General features: G+C 47.2%; 1 long non-coding RNA gene across 1 annotated transcript; it reads right to left on the bottom strand.

Annotated features, from left to right (window-relative positions):
• Positions 1-1702: 1702 nt before the first annotated feature.
• On the bottom strand, positions 1703-4361 carry LOC131414550 (uncharacterized). Its single transcript, XR_009222199.1, has 3 exons — positions 4221-4361; positions 2892-3047; positions 1703-1826 (listed from the first exon to the last, which is right to left on the bottom strand). It is a non-coding gene; the product is annotated as an uncharacterized LOC131414550 (long non-coding RNA).
• Between the last annotated feature and the right edge of the window lie 1651 nt (positions 4362-6012).

Raw genomic sequence — 6012 nt, 5'->3', positions numbered from 1 at the left:
GAAAACTTTCATTACAATTATTGAAAAGTCAACTCAAATTGGTTAACAATAAAGTAGATTTATTAGCTCAGATAAGCAGAAACTCCAGAGGCAGGATCAGGTTGATTCAGCAACCATGTCATCAAGGATCCAGTATCTTCCCATCTCTGCTCTCTCTTCCATAGTTATCAGCTTTATTCTAAGGCTGGCTTCCCACTGGGAGGAAAATGGCTACAAGATTTCTAGGCTCCATGTCACATATCCCACCAAGAAAAGCCAAGGCCATTCTAAAGAAGAAGAACAAAAGGGCAGGGGACACGACTTAACCAACAGGCTATAAAGACTTATTATAAAGCTGTAGTAATGAAAATAGGGTAGTATTTGTACAGTAACAAAAAATAGACCAAATTAACTGACCAGACAGTCTGGAAACTACATCTATACGGTGTTGGGACAATGGCTTTCCAAGAAAAGAATAAATTAGGTTTCTATCTTATAATATGCACAAAAATAAATTCCAGATAAATTAAGGTCTAAATATTAAAAATAAAACTTTTAAGCTATTAGAAAAAAATGAGAATATCTTTACAACAGCAGATAAGAGAAAGCTTATAAGACATAAAAAGAAGAAACCATCTAAAAATTAATAGATTTGATGATATCAAAATCAAAATATTTTATGCCAAAAAAGTGACAGAAGTCATTTGCAACATGTAACAGCAAAAAAAAGTGGTTACCGGAGTATATAAAGACCTTCTACAACTCAATAAGAAGAAGACATTCAGCCCAATAGAAAGCAGAGTAAGAGAGACGAAGGGGTAGTCATAGAAGAGGAAGCCCAAGTGGTCAATGAACACAAGAGAAGATGCTCAGCTTCCCCAGCACTCAAGGAAAACAAACTGAAACATTATCATACAGTTTCAGTTCTCGTGTTTCGGAAAGAATTCAAAAGTCTAATACTAATCCTTGTGCGACTATGAGAGAATGGGAACATATACGCTGCTGGTTGGGGGGATAAATTAGCACAGCCATTGGGGGGACAGCTTTACAGTTTCCATTAAAATTGAAAAATGGACAGACTAAATGACCCAGCAAATTCCCAAAGTATTGACCCTAGAGAACCTCTTCTATGTGGTCACAGAGCCACCTCAGCATTGTTGTAATAATGAAAAAAAATTTAAACATCCTAAATTTCCATCAAAACTATAATGAATAAAGTAAAAGTGGTATATATTAATTAGCAGCAGTGAAAATGAATGAACTAAATCTGTATGTCTCAATATGAACAGATCCCCCAAACCCTACACTGAGGGAAAAAAAGCAAAATGGCAGAAAGATGTAAAAAGTGCGATATTATTTATTTATACTATTACATAAATTTTTTAAAATACAAAAGACAATACTTTACATTGCTTTTAGGAACATGTATATGTTATAAACATTTTTTAGGTGGACAAGAAGGAACATATCAAATTTATGACAATAATTTCCTCAGGAAGGGGAAGGAGAGAAATAGGATTGGGTAATGATAAATGTGAGATTCGATTTCATGGGGGATTTTTCTTTCTACAGCTCCCTGTGGGAGCAGCCTGAGGCTGGGGCTTCAGATTTCACACTGCTGGGCTTCTTCCCCTTCCCCCATCTGCTTCTCCCACTCCCTTACCAATTTCTTCCGGGAGAACTTCCTAATAAGCCGCGGCATGTGAATCTTCATCCAGGGGAGCCTGTCTTAGGACAGTGATCGAAGGCATCAAGTCTCTCCCCCAATCCTCCAGCTGGTCTCTCTTTGGTAGGCTGAAAAATGGTCCCTCCAAAGATATCAACATCCTGGAACCTGTGAATGTTACCTTAAATGGCAAAAAAGAGTCTTTGCAGATGTGATTAAAGGTCATGAGATGGGGAAACTATCCTGGATTATCTGGATGGGCCCTAAATGCATCACACCTATCCTTATAAGAGGGAGGCAGAGGGAGATTTGACCACACACGGGCAGAGGAGAAGGTCAGGTGAAGACGCATCAGGGAGAGAGATTAGAAGATGCCAGCCTTGAAGACTGGAGTGATGGGGCCACAACCCAAGGAATGCTGGCAGCCACCAGAAGCTGGAAGAGGCAAGGAACAGATTCTCCCCTAGAGACTCCAGTGGAGGCCACAGCCTTGCTGACACCTTGATTTTGGACTTCTGGCCTGCAGAACTGTGACAGGATAAGTTCTGTTGTTTTAAGCCACCCACTTTATGGTGATTTGTTAAAGCAGCCAGAGGAAATGAATACACCCTCCTATTAATAAAAGCTATACCTCCATCATGCTTACCATGTTCCAGGCCTGTGCTAAACTTTTTACACTAATTATCTAATTTAAGCCTCAAAATAACTCTCTGGGTAATTTAGAGATGAGTAAACTGAGGCTTGAAGAGGGAAAATGACTTGCCCAGGGTCACAGAGTCAGGATTCAGACACAGGCAGGCTGACTCCTGAGTCATCCTTCTCTACACACACTGTGTCCCATCTTCCAAGTTGAGGTGGCCCAGCAGGGACGGTTATTAAGCAGAGAAGGAAAGGGAGGTATGTCCACCCGCTGCTGTGTGTCTGGCCCCCAGGAAAAAGTGTTATAAACCTGGATACAGACACCTCTCCACCCGCCAGCCCCCCACCCACCAATTCCAAGGAAAGGCAGCCTGGGGTCTGGCTGGTAGGCAGCCCTCTCTGCCAGTACCGAGCAGGGTGGGTGGGCGGGCAGCTGAGCAGATGGAGGGAGACAGGTGCTGACTGTGCTGAGGGCATGTTCAGGAAAATGTCACTCCCCATCCTAGCCCCTGTGTCTAAACGTCACCAGACACCAGAATCTTCCCACAAGAGTGGCTCATTACAGAAAAGAAAAGAAAAAAAAGAAATAGCCCAAACCACTCCTCACCTGAGAGCTGCATTCAACAAAGGAAAATTAAACTCTTAAGGAAGCAGGTGCTTCTTGGCTGGGAGGATGCCAAGGGGGCCCAGGAACGCCATCAGTCCTCAGGACTCCATTAGCTTCCCTTTGAGGCACTGGGGTCTTTGTTGATCTCTTCTCTGGCTGAGAAAGAGGGCCCTGTGTTTTGATCCCCTCCATCTACCTGCCAGGGTCCCTCACTGAGAAATGTCACGTCTGCCACCACTCACACCACTGCCTCGGCTCACAGACCCACTGCTCAGCTGTGGCCTAGGCCGTGTTGCCATGGCAGAACCTCCTAACACTCACTCAGCCTTGACCGTGGTCTCCAGATACACCGCACATATTCTCTGGGCACAACACCCACCAGAGAAAAATCAGACACAGCCCCTACCTTGAAAGAACTCAAGACTAGTGATTTACCCCCTCACAGCCTGTCCCCCTGCTGTCCTGCTCTGAAGCGGCTGGAGGCTGGGAGGCTCAGGCCTTACCCAAGGAGTCTACTCAAAGTCTCAGCTGATCTGGAATTCGTTGGGAGCCAGAGGATGGTGCTCACCTGTTCTCCTGCTTCCTTCAGGTTGGTGCAGAGCCCCATCTCCCTCCTTGCCTTCTCTCCACCTTTGCTCCCCCTCCCCACACCATAGTGCCATGCTTCATCCTGCAGCTGTCCCGTGCACTCTGCCCAGCAAGCCCCACTTGTCCTAGGTCTTTACTTTTCTCTGAACTAAAGAGATCTCTGTCTTGCTAATACTGACTGCCTTTCAAAGCCTAATTATGAAGCTAAATTATCACTCCCATAAGGGGCAGGAGAGAGGGGAGGGAAATGGACATGGGGTGGAGAGGACCAAGAGTTTCTTCTTGTCTCTTGGTGCAGAGATTAAAGGACTGAAGGGGGAATTATAGGGAAACTGAGGCTCAGAACGGTCCACTAAGCTGCCCAAAGCCACACACTTATTAGTGGGGGAGCTGAGACCCTACCGTTGACTTTCTCAGAAAGTGGGCAAGGATAAGAAACGGGTTGTGGGCACATCAACCAGGCTGGGCAGAGCCTGCCCCAGGTTGTTCACAGTGTTCAACACCCCCTCCCTGGCCCCAGGCAGCACCCCGGAGAGAGCCTAGAATAACACCCCCTGTGAAAGCAGACAGGCACTCTGAAGGCTGGTCAGGGAGGGCCGCGGAGTTGCCCCAGGACACGCATGCGCTATGCTCCTGCCATAGAACTCATTTCAGCATAGCACATACTCACGAAGGCCTGCTCTGCCCGGGAAGGGTACCACTCCCTGAGAAGGACACACAGATATCAGGGCTGTCCCTCACCTCCAGGAGTTCACAGCCTTCTGAAGGAGATGGACTGCTGCTCTGGAGGCGGCACCAAGCAGATCGCCTCAAGTGAGACATCTGGGTCAGTTATGAAGTCACTGGCTCTGCGCTGCCTCGAGCTGGGAGTCTGCACGCACATTTCCGCTTTACCAGCTGGCTCTGTGTTAGGCTCTGCCGACAGGGGGCGCTAGGAGCAGACTACAGGCTGGAGGAGGGAGCCCGGGCTCGCTCTTTCCTGTTTGTTCCCCGTCTGCTTCCTGTGGGCTTCCTGTTTCTGTGAGCACCATCCCAGCAACCGTTCTTCTGGCTTGCCGCAGGCAATGCCAGACTGAAGCAGCAGCCGAGTCCAGTTCGCAGCTTTTCCAACTCTCGCAGAAACAGTTTCACCCCAGCCTGCCCCCCAAGAGACGCTGTCAACAGCCTGCTGGCACCCCTGCTCAGAGGTCTGGGTCCCAGGCACATGGGCCCTCCCTCCTCTGAAGTCTGAGTTTCAGCTCCACAGGGCTCCTGCTCTGTGTTTCTGCATTTTTCCCTTTGCTCCCTCAGCCAGAGGAATGGCGGCTGCTGCCTGCAGTTGCTACCTCTGTTCCTCCTGAAGGGTATCCTTTTACCCTTCAGGTACCCAGTTACACCTTTATGCCTAACAGTTCTGTCTATTAAGTTCTCTCTGTTCTGGTTACTGGACACTGACTGATAGACTATCTTCAGCGGATACCTACTGTTTTGATCTCTCTCACAGTATCCCTCTGATCCCTCTCTGATAACAACATCCCCCACATTTACAAAACTGCTCTTCCCACAGGACCCATTCCGTATGATTCTATTTGACTGGCAATGGCAGTGCCCTGCTGCCCTAACCTGGCCTGGATGTGGTGTTGGTCCCAGAGGTGGGCAGGTGGCCTAAGCCAGACAATTAGAGCCTTCCCCTGGGACTTTATACACTGAAGTCTTTTTTCCAAGGTCATTGCTGGGTTGGTTTAAACTGAGTTGTCTGCAGCCATGCCTCTCCCTTCCCCCACCCCACCCTCATGTCATCCTATCTGTAATAGAAAAGAACAAAGAATACACAAAGAAAAAAGATTGAGCATTGGAGAGAGAGAGAACTGACAACATTGTTGAGCTCTGAATCCAGTCACGTCCGATGTCCACTGTCTTTCCAGTCTTTCCCAATTTCCTGAGCCAAAAATTCCCCTTTGTTTTTAAGCAGGTGTGAGTTGGGTTTCCGTCACATTCAACCAAGAGTCCTGACTAATATAGCTGAGGCCAAGCTCCTCAGATCTGAGTCGTCCAGAATCAAGGTGAGTCAGGACCTCGTCTAGTCAAATTCCTCACCAGGTACAGCAACCCCTCTGCCATGTCTCCACCCCACGGCAGCCCTGGAGATACGAGAAGACAACTCACATGTCCCTCTGGACAGAAGCAAGGAAGCTCTGGAGAACGAAACCAACCAGAGCACAAAAGGAGCCACCTGAGATCCTGTTTATGAATGTGCTTGGCAAAGGGCGGAGGTGCCCAACCAGCCGTAGCTGAGCCAGGATCAAGTTGAAGAAGCAAAATCTAAGAGGAAACCAAGAAATAAAGGAGTCAAAGTATAGTCCAACTCCCATCCCAGGGTCTTGAGCATAATCCTGCCCTGTACAGTTTTTTTGCCTCCCATTTGTGTGAGAAATATATAGACAATATGTGTTATGGCAATTATAGGATCGTATTAGTATAACTTATTTCCCTAGTCAGGCTCCTTTTGGAAATGTTGGGTTTCAAAGCTTGCTGTAATCAAAAACATTCTAAT

This window comes from Diceros bicornis, chromosome 15, assembly GCF_020826845.1.
Source record: "Diceros bicornis minor isolate mBicDic1 chromosome 15, mDicBic1.mat.cur, whole genome shotgun sequence".
Taxonomy (NCBI): Eukaryota; Metazoa; Chordata; class Mammalia; order Perissodactyla; family Rhinocerotidae; genus Diceros; species Diceros bicornis.
Note: the sequence above shows the minus strand (reverse complement) of the source record. Positions and strands in the feature narration are given on the sequence as shown.